This window comes from Pinus tabuliformis, chromosome 7, assembly GCF_031772625.1.
Source record: "Pinus tabuliformis cultivar Carrire ecotype Pingquan chromosome 7, CPIR1, whole genome shotgun sequence".
NCBI lineage: Eukaryota > Viridiplantae > Streptophyta > Pinopsida > Pinales > Pinaceae > Pinus > Pinus tabuliformis.
Genome location: NC_142293.1, coordinates 1264961147 through 1264978618, shown reverse-complemented (window position 1 = coordinate 1264978618; position 17472 = coordinate 1264961147). Strand labels below are relative to the sequence as shown.

The 17472-nt window shown below is 36.1% G+C and overlaps 1 pseudogene; it reads left to right on the top strand.

Annotated features, from left to right (window-relative positions):
* Window positions 1-3844, top strand: part of LOC149252026 (proline--tRNA ligase, cytoplasmic-like) — a 123286-nt pseudogene extending 119442 nt beyond the window's left edge.
* Window positions 3845-17472: the final 13628 nt, after the last annotated feature.

Sequence of the window (17472 nt, the reverse complement as noted above, 5' to 3'; positions counted from 1 at the left end):
TCATTGCAACTAAATTAGCCTTTGTAAGTGCTTTAAAAGTAAATATAGATTTCCTGATGGTGGAAAACAAATAGATAGAAAATAATATGGAAGTTGTAAAGAAACAAATATAAAAACTCCAAGTAGAGAATCAAAGGTTGTATTTTGCACATGCTTGCTTGCAGGAGCTTCGAGGAGCTATATATGGTGAGATCCAAGCATTGGGAGACACTATGAGGCATATTTATGAGGAGTTGGTCACCTTGCATAAAGCAGTAGTTCCTTTACATGATATGAAAAAGAAATTGTGGGAAAATGTGAAAGCCTTGAAATTTATTCATGCATCCATTACCATGATTCATGAGTGGGGAACTAATCACAGGAGCGCACCAACAGAATTGGTGAAGAAGACAATAAAGGAAGTAGTGTTGGAAAAGGCTGAGGTCAGAATGCTTATACAAAGAAACAAATGACTCATCCCCTTTTTGTCTAGCATTTTAGCTTCTTATGCACACTTACATAACAGCTCGAATTCCTTGGTTCAAGCAAACAAGATCCCCTCAGTAGGGCCATTTGCATAGACAAAGGGAAGAAATGTGGTCAGGTAGGAGATCGAGGAATACTTGAATAGCTAAGAAGATCACTACCAAAGAATACTTAGAGGTTAACAGACACACCATGAAGAAGTTCATAGGTGGTCCTGTTAAGATCAATATGAAGTTGTTATTGTATAAAGGAGTGCAAACTGGTTCCAAAACCATCTACCCAAATGTGATGGAAGAAAGAGTCTGTTGTCAACCTAACCTTCTGTTACGTTCCTATACCAATAGGTGTCATAATTTTGAATGGATGAGGTTAAGTCTGTAATATGTACATACCTTTGCTTTCTGCAAATGTTTTCCATATTTGTAAAAAATCAAAAAAATTAAAAAATGTAAGGAGGGTATGTCCCAAAAGAAAAATCAAGGGACAAAAAGAATGAAAAAGGGTCAAAAAAGATGAAAAATGAACCCCAAGGAAAAGAAAAAGACCATGAAAGTGTGCAAGTCCAAATGCCACTACTATTTTACTTTTTGTATAATAATGATTGTGTGAAACTTGTTATTCATGCCACAATCCATGGTAATCAAACAGTTTAATCTTGGTTATTTCATGCTTTAAATTTCATGCTCAGAGATAGAGAATAAGATCTGAACAAATTGTTTAATCTTGGCAGATAAGTAGATAGGTAGAGTGAATAAAAAGAGCTCAACAATTTAATCTGAGACCTTGGATGTTATAAGGATAGACTTAGATAGATTTCCATTGTAAAAGAAAAAAAAGTTTTGATAAGGGTTTGCCAGCTTAAGTGCACCCTAATAAAGAGTAGAAAAAATGGTAGGATGAGTAGATGGGTAAGTAGTTGGATGGTTGCAGAATTATGATGAATGATTAGTTGAAATCATATCATTTACTTTCATCATCAAGTTACTAAAGTATGGATGATCATTGGGCATTTACACAAAGTTAAGTGATTAATTTCCCCATTAATTTTACCTCTAATTTTACTAATTTCCCATAAATAAAGTCAAAAGTACCTAAAAACTTAAGTTAAAGGGGTTCAAAGCATTTCTCTGACTTCTGGAGGGACTGGACCCTCAGCCCAATAACTTATAAGGTCTAAGTACCGAAAAACCCTTTACCAATATTCACCCCTCCATAATTCATCCATTTCATCTAAAAATCCCTTTTCCTAAAGTGAAATCATCATTTACCTAGGGAAAGTAATTAACCCTACACACAAAACCCCTTTTCCCACAAAAAACCCACAAAAACCATTTAGCCTAAGTTATGATGTGTAGATGTGGATATAAAAATAAATATCAATACATTTTACTTAATGCATTTTCTTTCCTGCTTTCGCTTCACATTAACTCTAATTTTCATTATTTATTTAACTCCCGAAAAGAAAACCCCCTTTCCCGTACATTTTATTAAAATCCCATATGATAATATCCCGCCCCGATGGTTTGCAAGATAAACCTTATTAACTAAGTTAGTTAAATGGATTAATTAGTTGATTTGCGACTAATTAAGAGCCATAACCCTCCGCCAAACAAAAAGGGGTTAATTAATCAAACTGTGATTAATTAATAACCCACTCCGCTAATCATATCACCCCCAATGTTATCAAGCCGCCCTAACCCGCAGTTAATAACCCGTCAGGCCCCTCCATTAACTCCCCGATCATATCACACCCCCGATCACCATACGATCTAACCCCTTCAGATCCAATGGTTGACGCTCATATTGGGTGGCCTCTGAAGGCCGACCTTTACTCGCCCGATGTGAGTGGTTTCACTATTCACCCCGCCGCTACGTGGCACCCGATGAATGGCATCAGGCGGCCTCCCCCCAAAACCATTTTTTCCCGAAAAGCGGTGCGATGGATCCCGCTTACCGCCTCCGCTACGCGACAAATTGTCACATCCTCCGATTGGTGCCAACTGTCGTTTTCCCATTATACCCGCCAATATCATTGAATTTACACATAAAGCCAAAAAACTCATTGTTTTTGTTTTTTATCATGAAAAGGACGTTTTGGCTTCCATGCAAAGCACAGAGCACGTTCAACTGCAAACCTGCTATCAACCGTCAACTTTCTGCAGCCGATGAACTCCAGACCACCTTGCAGACCCGTGCGCTTCTTGCAAACAATGCACCGTCACCATTTCATCGTTAAAACATCCAAAACCAGGTATTTACCCCATTTTCGACTAAGAAACCCTGATTTCTTGCCAAACATGAGCTAAATTTCTTTAAATTCTAGGTAGTTAAGTCAATTAAGCCACCTGGTAATCTCGAAATACTCTGAAATAGACTAATTGTTACCAATTTCCCCAAAGCCTTTTGCTCCGTCCTTGAATCCACAAGAACCATGGATGGAAGCCCCAATTGCACTGAATGTCATGCCCATTACGACTCCCCACAGGGATTTAGACCATCTTCCACTTGTAGACAAATATTTCCAAATAAAATACACCTCAGTCTCAAAATCCCCTCTAAAACTCTTCTGCAAGTATAGAGACCAGTACCTGAACCAAGTTGACTCCATTGGACTTTGGGAATCAGGTTTGCTTAAGTACCAGTTCTCCAGAGTGCATGTATTCCCAGAGATTGTACAATACTACCACATGAACTATGATCCTATCCAAAGTGCAGTAAGAACTCCTGACCAGTCTGTTTTGTTTACTATCACTGCTGAATCCATTAACCAGATGCTTCAATTGCATCCAAGCCACAACCTAAACCCTCTTCCCATTAGAGACATGATAAACAGATACCCTACACTCTCTTCTATCAGACTAGCCCAGTTATTCCAGATTTTTATCAGAGAAGAGCAGTATATCCCAAGGGACCCTCCTCCTTATCTATGGACTATATTCTCCAACCTTGGTCGAGATATTATAGATATGATATCTGGTATACTAGGCTGCACCACCAATGAATATGTTGATGAGATCATAATATCCATCATGTCAATCTACTCTCTTAACCAACTATCATGTTTGACTATGCAAAGTTTATTGCTGACGAAATGCATGATCAATTCATGAGGTTGGAAAATGAAAGAGTTTTCAAGTATTCTTCAGTTCTTTATCATTTGTTCTTGTACTACCAAGCAGATAGCTTTCCAACTGCCCTCCAAAAGCTTGATACTAAAGGAAACCACAGATCAATGATCTTTTGGACTTCTTTAATTCATTAGTTTGATTCTCAATACTCTTATACAGACTTCATAGACCGCTTTCTTTATCCTGTGACAACTGTGCTGCGAGGAAGCCCTCCACCTAGAATTAGTGCAGACATCAGGAAGGTCCTATAGTTGTCAAAAAAGTACAAAATAGGGGATTGGTATTTATACCAAAACCATACTAAAATCAGAATTTATGGATGTGAATTGCCACCTTACAAATTGCCAACGTACCACCCCATGAGATTATTTGCTCTAGAGTACTACAGACAAATGATCAATTCAGATGAGGTGCATTTTGTAAGAGCCAAGAAGAAAGCCCAACTCAGAATAAAGGATCAACTAGGCCCAGTCATTTGTAACAGTAGAGAAGCAGGAAAGTAGGCAGATGAAATCCTCCAAAGACTGAAACTGAAACAAAGTTTCATGTGGACCTATGATCCCTATAGCTTCATTTGTAATAGGAGACAAAAGAACAAACTATCTCCTTACATCCATCATAGGATCCCTGAAATTGAACAATATGCTAATCAATCCGTATGGGTGGAAGGCACTTTGATAGATCGAGATAGTATAGAGGTTGTTGTTGATAATGTATTAATGGACTTAGACAAAAGACTTGATGAGGATTCCTTTGTACAAGTTCTAGGAGAATCTCAGTCTCAGAGACACGCACAAAGCCACAGTGGGCAGATAGAAGTAGATCCATCAGTAGAGGCAGGACCATCAGGTCAGCCAGAATCTTCAGAACAAGCAGAGCCAACCAAACAACCAGAGCTTTCAGAACAGCAAGAAGAATCTAAACAACCAGAAATTTCATAGGAACTTGCTCAACCTGAATAGATCATGAGCAATCCTCCAGTTTTGTAGACTCCTCTAAATGAGGAGAGAAACCTTAAAAGAAACAGAGAGGAGGCCACTCCTTCCAACATGCCTATTGCTCAAACCTTTGCTAAAAGGCAGAGGTTAAATCCATATGCAGAGTAAGAATACACTAAGGAAACAATAGGGACTTCAAGAGCAGAGAGAATAGAAAGTGGGCACACCATTCCTTCAGGAGGGACACAAGAACCTTCCACCTCTCAAAATCAAATGTTGGAAAGGCAGCAGAGTGTGGAAGTATCCTCCTTCAGGGCTCCCACAGGACAAAGCCAAGACATCAAAGAAAAATACAAGGAAATCAAGGAAAGGAATGAAAGGCTAAAAGTACAAAGCTATGCACATTATTTGAGGATGGCCCCAACGAACCAAATAAGGCTAATGTCAGCCTTTGATATAAAATAAGGCAAGATGCAGATGAGCTTTCTCAAGCGAACCGTAGAGAAACCTAAATCAATGGCAGATTATCTTAAGACAGATTTTGAGGTCATGGTAAAGGATATTCATCCTATTGACCAAATTGAGTTGCATAAACAAACTGGAGAAATGGTCTATTCCACATTCACCAGCAAGACCATAGCAGCTCACCAACTTCAGAATTCACTGAAAAACATCTCAGCCCAATTCCACTTGGAAAAGGCCTCTTCTCAGGCCAAAGACACTAGAATAAAGTCCTTAGAGGACTTGGTCATAGAGCTGGGGCATGATTCCAAGGATGTTAAAGCAGCAAAACAGTTGATAAAAAAGAAAAACGATGAAATAGCTGCACTGAAGAAGCAGCTTAAGATTCCACCTCTTCATCATCCTCAAACAACTGAAGTTTTGGAAACACAGAAGGAGGAAGAACTTATGGACTTAGTCCTTAAGTTAAATGACCAATTGAAGGAAACTGAGAAAGAATTGGACAACCTGATATAGTCCAAGCAGAGTGAGTTGGCCATCGCTCCTCAGACTGTAATTCCTACAATTTCCATAGCAGTGCCCTCCACCTTGGCAGCTGCACTGGTAGCAACATTTCCACCAGCAACAACGTTGCAAGTGACAGGTACTACATCAGGCATAGGAACATCGACCAGCACAGAGGCACCCATAGAGAAAACTGCAGAATTAATCAAGGCCATGGCAGAAATGAGTATCCAGGCCACTGAGCTTAAGAAGCTCAAAGAACAAGTGTCAAATTTAGAAACCAACTGCAAACTTGTACAAATACAGTATAAAGAAGAAACTCAGAGGAACTTAAGGATGGCAGAAAGGATTAAGGCCCCAAAAAAGGATTTATCACTGCAAGAACCATTGGGAGACATGAGAGAAATCCTTTGGGCCAACATCATTTATTCCATCAATGATGTTTGGCCTTTTATTCAGATTGTTTTTGAGCAAACAGAATTGGTCAAGATGGCTACAGAGGCCATCCACAAGACAGTGGAAGAATTGGGAAATAAACCAGAAGAAGCCAATTAGTTGATCACCTTTTTGAACAGCAAAAACAGATATCAACTAGATGAATTGGATATAGATGACAGAACAACAACAATTTTAGAAATAAAAAAAATTCTTACCAAAAGGAACTTAATGCTTAATTTAGAGAAAAGATGTCAGAGCATCCAAACAGACATTGATAGCTTTATGCTAAAGTACGACATCTCAAGAGAAAAAGGACTCCCCAGTCCTATGGTGATCCATGATAAGTTGATGACCCACGAAGACTATGTTGACAAGTTAAACAAGCTGGCCAAAAGCCAAGCTAGTACTTCAGGGGTGAAATCTTTGCCCACTGGAAGGGTACTTTATGATGGTCTGGAGAATCTACTCTACATAGAACATGAAGTCAAACACTTATGCAAAAGCCAACCCAATTTTTCTAAGTATACAGAAGCCGATGAAATCTACAGGAAAATGATTAGAATGAAGTTACCTGACAGTGAATGGTGGACCAGTTTGACTGATTTAATATAAGTTACTATAGTAAATCTATAAGGTAAAAGATAACTGCCAGGTAAAACAGGAAAGACAGGACGAAACAACACAAGTAAAGAGTATCAATAGGTTAAAGACAAAAGTGATTGCAACACATAACTACAAGGCAAACTGCAAGAGCCAAATCCTAGCAACAACACCCAACACAGTCACAATTGAAGGGACAACAAACAAACAATTCTCCATCTGTCTCTATCTTTGTGTTGAAAATATCTTTTGTTTCCTAGGATAATTCTCATATAGTTATGAGATATTTTGTATAAATACTTCACAAATTGAAGTAATTAGTGTGGATTAAAATACATTTTTGTAGACATATTATTTTTTAGCCAAGGAGTTATTGTACTCGAGACTGGACTGGTTTTGCTGGAAATGAAATAAAGCTGAGGACATTTCCCTGGATTCTTGTGCATAATTGGAACAAATAAGTATCATTTTCTCATATTTAAATATCGTTTTCTCTTTATGTTATGAAATATTCACATGTGTCTCTTATAAATCTTAAAAGCAAACAAGGAATGATATCATCAGAATTAGCTTAAGTGCTCTCTGTTTTAACTGTTTGCTTTCTTTTATGTTTTCTACTAAACTACCTTTGTATTGGGATTCTTAATTGCCCCTTACTTTCGTAGTTTACCCCCCCTTTGGTCCATATTAAAGGATTTTTCATTTCCCTTTGCTACTGGCCATCCTTCCTTTCTTCATCTTAATCCCGGTTAAGGATTCTTCATTGCCCTTGGCCCTGGTTAGGACTTTCCATCCATTGAAACCTGCAGATTTGCTCTTGTTGTGTTAGCCTGCCCAGTGAACTCTTACCTCAGTAATAAATCAAATCCAGTTAAGCCTTTCTTGATTGAATCCATAGCCCAATGGCCTAAATATTTGCTCTACCCATCTGTTTCCTTAATTCCACCACCCAATCAAAACAAAACAATCATGAACACTAAGAACTAGCCTGAAATCTTATTTAAACAAAGTTAAATAAAAGAGAGAGAGCCCTCTCTGGACTTAGGTTGGCTAGAACCTGAGTCTAAAAGATTAGGTTTGTGGTTACCTCGGATTATTCCTTATTTTTATAACTTCTAGGGAAGACTTCTGAGTGATAACATAGTGGTGACCATACTGGGGATTCAAAACCCTCAGTTTCAATAAACCTTTGAGGAATTCAATTTTTTTTTTAAGAATCTTAAAGGGTTATTAGAAGTTATTTATTAAAAAGTTCAAACAAAAAGCAAAATAATCATAAAAAACTCGAAATCTGGCTTCGGGGAGAACTCACTATACCAGGGCCAACCCTGATGCAAATCCTCCCCCTGTATTTGAAAATCCCAACCTTATTCCGAGGATACTCAGAAGACAGGAAAGTTCAGTAAGCCCTAGACCTCTTTTAAGATCCTATTCATGCCCTGCTGAGTGGTTATTCATTGAATACATCCCTTTTGACGAATATTTTGACCTATCTCTATTTAGAACCAAGTTTGAGAGTGAACTTGTGATCACAGTCTTAGATCCAGCACTTACCAGAGAACTTCAAACACAACGAGCCAACTTTTCAATTAACTAGAACCTTCTGAACTCCCCTCAGTCATCCCTTACCACTGATAGACTCCCTGAACTTTCTGAGTCAGCTTCAACATCTTTTAGCTCACCGTCGTTTCCCCGCACCTTTGAAGATCATCCTTCATCCCCATTCATACCTTCAATCCCCCATCAGCCCATCACTACCCCTCAAACACCTATTACCCCTGTTACACCAACTCCCCTTGTTGTCCCAAATCCTCCAGTTACCCCAACTCCTGTTCTCAATCCTGTACAGCTCAGAGCTATGGCACTCAGATATGCCCCCCTTGTAATGCCTGCTCCTCAAGGTGCCTTACCAGTAGATTATCAAAGTAAAATTACCTCATTCGATGGCACTGGAACATACACAACACAACAACACACTAAGAAAATGACAAATTATTTTGAACTGCATGAGATTGACATAGGAGATGTCTAAATGAGAATATTTGTCCAAAGTCTAGCTGGAGAAGTGAGAACATGGTTTAGATCTTTTCCCCCTCAGAGTATAGATAGTTTATAAGTCCTTTACCAACAATTCCTTAATAGGTGGGAGAAGAAGAAAAACCCCCTTCAAATTCTATTTGAATATGAAAACCTTAAAAGGGGACCAAATGAAATTGTTCAAGACTACTGTACCAGGTTTAATAATGTATATAATGCAATCCCTCTTGACCTTAGGCCTCCACCTGGTTTAGCCCTGATTAAGTTTCCAGACGGATTTGACACAGATATGGCTTTTCAACTAAGAGAAAGGAATCCCCCTACACTTGAAGATATGCAGAGTGTAACTATTAGTGTAGAAGCTAATCTACTATCCAAAAGAGCTAGGGTTAGAAATGAGAGAAGAACACCTTTGAAAGATGAAACTTCACCCTTTGATCAGAAAATGGATGCTTTGGCTAAAGGAATGGAAAGGTTGATGGATAGAATAGAAGTCATTGAAAGGAAACCTCATTGGGATAACCAACAGGCTAATCCAGTGAGGAATCCAAACTTTAGGAAAAACCAGAACCAAAACACTGGTAAAAATGGGCCTAATTAGAACATTAGACCACCTTTCCAAGAAAATTATGCTAAGACTTCCCACCAAGAAGACCCTGAGATAGACACTCAGATCAACCTTATGGGCTTAGATGATGAAGAAACTATTTTTCTAACTCGGGATGATAAAGAATTATACATGCTTCAACAGTTACAGACTCAAACAGGAGAATATTTCGACTATAAGCAAGGGTATGACTCTGCTATTTTCGAAGTTCATAAACAATACAACTTAAGAAGCAAGAAGAACACTGATGTTCTTGATCAGAACAAAAAGGCAGGGCCTAACTAGCCTAAGAAAGTGAAAGCTACAATTCAGAATCCTCAAGTTACGAAAACCTTACAAATCCTTTCTAGACCACATCAAAATCCTCCCAGTCCCACCATTGAAGATGTAATTGATAACCAACCTGGTAATGAGCAACCATTCACTTCAGTCCCCCTCAAGGGAATAGTGGAACAACCTTCAAAAATCTTATTAGAAAATCCAGATAAAAACAATCTAAACAATGAAAAAGAAAAACTTACTACTCATAACTTTGGCTCTAAAATTCCAAATATTCAAACAAATAAATCTCCTCTGCCTTTCAATTTAGGAGTAGAGGTGGCCAAACTCAAAATCTCAATGCCTCTGACAGAATTGGTTAAACATGAAACTTACAGATCTCAAATTAGTAAATCTTTAAACTTTGTTGAAAATGAAGACTTTGTGAACCTATTTGATGACCAACCTGAGTTAATTTTGGGACCAATATTAATGGAAAGCCAGTTGAAGGAGGGATACCACCCTTCTACATCAAACTTAACATCCACGATAAAATCCTACATAATTCCATGCTTGACTCTGGGGCTTCACATAATCTTATGCCTAAGTCTGTAATGGAAAAACTCAACTTGGATATCACCCGGCCTTATAAGGATCTGTTCTCCTTTGATTCAAGCCAAGTTAAGTGCTTAGGTCTTATAAAAGATTTGTGTGTTTCCCTAGTTCAGTACCTTGCCAAGACCATACTTATGGAAATAGTTGTTTTTTTTTTTTTTTTTTTTTTAATTGACCGGAGAATCCACAGTATAAACATTTTTGAACCAACGTTTCGAATCCCAAGTGGGATCCATCATCAGGGTTGAAGAATGATGATAAAAGAAGAGCAAGCAGGGAGAATAAATACTAACGAGGCCAAAACTATCTAAGGAGGAACAAACAGTCGGCTAGAATCCTAATTTTATATTAATATTATTTTTATTATTTTTATTTCATTTTAATTATTATTAATAATTATCATTCAAATAAATTAATATAATAATAACTTAAACATTAATTAATATAATATTAATATTAATATGATAATAAATAATTATTATATAATAAATAATTAACTATTACTAAATAATAATAATTAAATTGTCTAGAAATCTTCGGCAAAATCACATAATCAACCTTTTGTCGGCGCGTTTCGAACCAACCAGTGTGGTTCATCGTCAGGACAAGTTGAAGAACCAATCTGGCTTAGCTTGAATAAATATAGTGTGCAGAGACTCCAACGGCTAAAATTCTAACGGCTAATTTGACCTAAAGAACCTGGTCAAATCACTAAAAAAGTTAATTAATATTTTTCTAAAAATTGGTAAAAAAAGGAATTCATTTGTTAATTTAAAATAAATAGATATATTATTAATATTATTTCTATTAATAGAATCTATAGTATAAATGGTTAAATGATTTATTATAATTTATTATTTAAAAAATTGAATAATAATAAATTCATTTAAAAATAGATATATTATTAATATTATTTCAAATCTCTAGTATAATATTAATATTATAATGGTCATTACTATTTATTATTTAATATTAATAATAAATATATATACTATTAAAATGTTAGTTAAATAGATATATTATTAATCTTGTTTCAAATATTAAGAGAATCTATAGTATGATACTTCATATTTTAATTATAATGGTCATTATATAATATATATTAAATGATCTATTATTATTCAATTATTATATGGTAATAAATCACTACTATTTTTATAATTTAGTTACATTAGGTAATTATGTAATAACTTAATGGTCCATTGGTAAGTTCTTTAAAATATATCATATTCATTATTTAAATATAATGGTCATTAAATTAAGTTATATAAAGTAATATAAGTTATGGTAAACTAAAAATAATGGTCCTAATAAACTATATCTTCATATAACCTATATTAATTAATATTCCCAAATTATTTAAATACAATAAATAGTATTAAATTACTATTATAATATAGTTACAATCGGTAACAGTGTATATAATTATTTAAATTTAAGGGTCCAATGGTAAACCAGATCATCATTTTTACTAATTATTTAAGTTTATTAATAATCTATATTTACTTAATAAATTATAATTCTAATATTATAAATAGTATTCAAGTTAAATCATTATTATGTAAATACCATAATTCAAGTATATGTTTCTTAATAATAGCATATCCATATTATATCATATATTTCTAATACTTTGTTGTTTATCATTTGAACCTCTTATAATTAATTTAGTAATTTATATCCATTAAATTATCAGTACAAGGCAATGAAGAAGAATTAAAAACCTATGCAAAGAAACTAATCTAATTTAAAACAAGATTAATAATATATCTATTTAACTAACATTTTAATAGTATATATATTTATTATTAATATTAAATAATAAATAGTAATGACCATTATAATATTAATATTATACTAGAGATTTGAAATAATATTAATAATATATCTATTTTTAAATGAATTTATTATTATTCAATTTTTTAAATAATAAATTATAATAAATCATTTAACCATTTATACTATAGATTCTATTAATAGAAATAATATTAATAATATATCTATTTATTTTAAATTAACAAATGAATTCCTTTTTTTACCAATTTTTAGAAAAATATTAATTAACTTTTTTAGTGATTTGACCAGGTTCTTTAGGTCAAATTAGCCGTTAGAATTTTAGCCGTTGGAGTCTCTGCACACTATATTTATTCGAGCTAAGCCAGATTGGTTCTTCAACTTGTCCTGACGATGAACCACACTGGTTGGTTCGAAACGCGTCGACAAAAGGTTGATTATGTGATTTTGCCGAAGATTTCTAGACAATGTTATGGATCACAGAAGTCTAAATTCCTTAATAATTAAATTTTTTTATAATACCAATTATAAATTAATAACTAAATTAATAAGATCAAAACCTATTATGAATGATTAATATTTACAGCTAACCTAAAAAATATTTTTAAATTATATTTATTGATTAATATATTAATTTAAATTATATTAGAAAATATAAATAATTAATAATTAAAATAGATGAATATAGTAATTCATATATTAATTAATAAAATAGCTGATAAATGAATTAGTATAGACTTTTTATATAATTAAAATAATAATGATCAACTATTTGATTTCCAAATAAATTAAATTAATAAATATTTGATCTTATTAATAATTAATTATTTATACTAGATTAATATAATAATTCATAAATTCATAAAATAACTAATGTATAAATCAAAATTAATAATAATCAATTATTTTATAATAAATAATTAATTTCTATTTATATTTGAATAATGTATAATAATTGATTAATTATTATTATTTTTTTTTTCTACGTAAAGGCTATCTAATTCATATATTAACTGTACAAGTGAAAATTACAAACTGTGAGGCAAGTCTTCCAGGGCTTCTGAGAGCTCGCTGGGAACCAAAAACCAAATTCTGAGGTCTCCCTCTCGGGAAGGCCTTCACAAAACAAAACAGACCAAGCACTGATATGACGCTCCCACGCAGGGGCAGCACAAAACTAAACAGACCAAGCAGTGATATAACGCTCCCACGCAGGGGCAGCACCCGACCATATTAGCAGAACCAGACATAAACATCAGCGGGCTTCCATTGGAGCCTCAGGAGGAGGATTCAAAACATTACTGCCCACGCAGGGGCGTATCTCCAGCTGGGATTGACTTAATAACCAGGGGCGAATTACCAGATGGGATTGATTGAGCAACTCGACAAAATTGAAATTGAGAATTGACCCATTGAAAATGAGACCCGACCAGCTTCCAAACAAAATTACAGCAGGCGAATAGGTAGACAACCACTTCCAGCCGTCAAAACGAAAGCGCAAGAGAGAATTACCCGTGTCAATTTTGATCCTCTCGATGTGTTGAGGAAGAAGGAAGGGACGCGCAGGCATCAGCTTCTCCGGCAAGGCTGTTGTCCTCCACGATGTACGCCCAGCCTTCTCCTTCTGGTTTACCCTTCCACATCTTGCGCCATGTCTCGTCTTCAATACCCTGAGGAGGAGGCCCCAACGGAGGAGACGCTTCGTGCTGACCAGCCTCAGACGCTGGTGGCTCCAAAGCGGAGCTATGTTCCCCTGCCTCCGGTAATTCATGGACAATTGCTTTGCCTTTGCCCTCCTCTTGCATCTTCTGCTGGTCTTGAGGGGCAGATTCCCCATTTCCTTCCGGAGTTCTGGTAAACAGAATTGAGATGTGGGCACTGAGCCCTGGGGAGCTCTCAGCCTTCGGCAATGTGAAAACCACTGAGCCAAAGGAGGGAAGTTCTGATTTGTCCTCTTCAGCACTTCCAACCTCCAAAAACTGGCTGATTGGAAGTGGAGTGGCTTTGGCTCTTCGATGGCAGTAGCAGCAACAACAGTGGTGATGTTCATCCACTGCTGGAGCTCGCGAGGAGGAGCCTCTAGCTGAACCTCTTCTACACGGCTGTCGCTGACGGATTTTAGCCATGGTGAAACTAATTCTGCTCTTGTGTGTGTGCAGGTGAGCTTGGAGTTGAAGACAGAACCAATTACCTCCCAAATCCTTCTCTGGTGCCCAATTTCCTCTCTGAGACTCGTTCCTTGGTTGCGGGGTGGACCAATTCCGGTTCTCACCCAGCAATTGAGCCAAATGCTTCCAGCTACAGGACCAGCAACCAGAGAGGCTATGGCGGCAATAGTAACCACCAGACACCCGACGATGAAGCGGATGGAGCTGCCACCGCCTCGGCTCTCTGCAATTCCTTCTTTCCCCAAATTCGCCCGACAAACATTCCCTGCAACCTCCATTGCTCTTGTTATGCTCTGCCTCATGCTCTCGATACAGGCGCGCATTAAGTGCTCTGTACAGCCCCATAAACCTACCTCCCTCACCATTAACTCCATTAAACGCAGCAGAGGGTTCCGGTTCTGGTTGACGGCCTTCATATGGAGGCCGTATTGTTTACACGGGGCAGCCCATGCATGGCATGTGGCATGCCCATTGTTGCCGTCCCGCCACCCGCATCCGGGGGATTAATTATTATTATTATTATATATAATAATAATAATTAAATTTTATATTAATAATTATTAATTAATAATAAAATTAATGTCTTATAATAAATTAATAATTCTTATAATAAATATTATAAAGAATAAATTAATAAATTTTATATATTTATTACTTTATATTAGAAAACATAAATAGTTAATATATAGTTAACTAATGAATAAATTAATTGATAGCTCTATATAGAAAGAAATTAAATTATTATAGAATAACAGAGGACAACATACCCGAGGACGCATTACCTGGGGATGGGATGGCGACTTTTAACTTCATTGATCAAGGGCAGCCAGCTTCCGCTAATTTCCAAACCATTGTCTCTGTTCAGATTCTGAGGATACTTCATAATTTCAAGAGCTTCTCTGATCTTCCGTCTTTGATGGTGTTCCTCTCTTGCGATAATAGAAGCGTTTTCCAGGCAAATATGGTGCTTAGTCTTCAAGGAGTGTTCTGCCAGTGCTGAGGTACGAGATCTTCCGTTCTTGATATCAGCGCCATGTTCTTTGAGCCTTGTCTGGAGGGAGCGACCTGTTTCACCTATGTAGCTTCTTCCACAAGAGCAGTCTATCTTATAGACTCCCTTAAGCTGAAGATTGTCAATATCATCTTTAACAGACTTCAAACCTTGTCTGATGGTACCCGAAGCTGAGAAATGAGTGAAAATGTTCTTCTTTCTTAGGATTTTAGCGATTTTGTCTGTAACACCAAGGATATAAGGAAGAAAAATCTTACCCTGAGGTTGATCTATGAAAAACTTATCAAGTTCTGCTTTACCATGGGTCCACTTTATGTTGGTATCATCGACAAAACGCTTCCACCACGCCGGCTTTAAAGGATAAGATTCAAGGGCCTTCTTTTCAAAGTGTTCCATATACAAGTTGGCTACGATCGGTGATAGGGGTGATCCCATAGCTACACCTGTTGTCTGGAAATAGTTGTTGCTGACATACCTCCTAAGTATGGCATGTTGTTGTCTAGATCTTGGGGTGCCAAACTCCAGGGATCTCTGCAACTGGACATGTCCTATGCTACTATATCAGTCTTTGGACATCCCAAGAAACTTTATAGAGAGACTATGATGAAGTATGTATTGAGTACTCAGGAGAGACCTCAGAACTTTCCTATATATTCAGTACATTATGATATTGATTCTTTCATACTTTACAATGCTGAAACTAATCAAGAAGATACTATAAACATTATAACAACAGAACCAAAAGAAATTTCAGTATTAAAAGAAATTCAAAATGTCCAAATTCATGAAATTTCAGATAAAAAAGATGACCTAGATACCTTAGTCAAGGAGGCTTCCACTACCACAGATGAAAATTATGAGCATGAAATCCTATGGCATCTGGAGTTTGATGGATCAATCAACAAACTAGGTGCAGGAGTAGGTGTATGGATTTATAACTTAGAAAATGATCATTCAGAGGGTCATGCCTACAGGTTGAACTTTAAATGCACAAACAATATGGTTGAATATGAAGCACTTCTGTTAGGTCTGAAACTGGTCAAAAGGTTAGGAGCCATTAGAGTCTCTATCATGGGAGATTCTGAGTTAGTGATTAAACAAATTAATGTTTTTTATATGACTAGGGATCCTAGGTTAGGATTTTATAGAGCAACAGTCATAGAGATACTAAATACCTTTTTAGAAACAAAACTTGTTGTTATTCCAAGAAAACACAACATGCAAGCTCACAACTTAGCCATGTTTGCTAGTACTTGTAAGCTGCCCTTTCAGCCCAACCATCAGTACACTGCTGAGGTTAGGCACAAACCTTCAATTCCTGACAATATAAAGAACTGGCAAGTATTTGAGAATGATCAGCAAAGTAACAATTTTTTGACTTTAGATAATGAATTTGTAAATACCAACATAGACACAAACATAGCATTAGATGTTGATTGCTCTGATAAAGTAGAAATTAACAAACTAGAAGATGATCAGATAGATAGATTTTATCCTACAAAGTTTACAAAATCAGAGATCAGAAACCTAAAGCAAATGGAAATTGATGAAGCCATTGATGAAGAAACTGAAGTCAGAAACCTTAAAGACAATTTTCTACCCAAAGGATTGACTCCTTTGGAGGACTTATTTGATTCAAACGATATTCCTAAAAAGCCCAAAATGGAACCCTTGAAATCATACATTGAGGAATGTACTATACGATCTGAAGAAAATCCCACACTGATAAAACTATCAAAATCATTACCTCCCAATGAAAAACTGAAATATATGGAACTACCGAAATAATTCCAAGATGTTTTTGCCTGGAGTTATGAGGATCTAAAATCCTATGATACTAGCATAATACAACACATTATTCTCTTAAAGGAAGATCAAAAGCCCTTTAGGCAGAAGCTTAGAAGAATTAACCATGTTCTACTACTTTCTATTGAAAAGGAGATCAAAAGAATGTATGAAGCTGGCATTATCGCACCTATCAGGTTCTCAGACTGGGTTTCCAATTTAGTACCCACTAGAAAGAAAATTGGCAAAATAAGGTTGTGTGTTAACCTTAGGAATTTGAATAAAGTTTAACTTAAGGATAACTATCCCCTTCCGAAAATGGATCACATATTACGGAGGGTAGTAGGTTCCTCCAGAATCTCACTACTAGATGGGTTCTCTGATTATAACCAAATCCTAGTCCACCAAGATGATCAAGCAAAGACCGCATTCACAACTCCATGGGGCACTTTCATGTATGTGAAAATGCCATTTGGATTAAGAAATGCAGGGACCACCTTTCAAAGAGCAATGGACATAGCCTTTGCTAAGGAAATCCATGATTTCTTGGTAATATACCTTGATGATCTCACAGTATTCTCTAAATCAGACCAACAACACCTGGATCATTTAAGACAGGTCTTTTCTAAATGCAAGAAATATGGAATTTCTCTGAATCCTA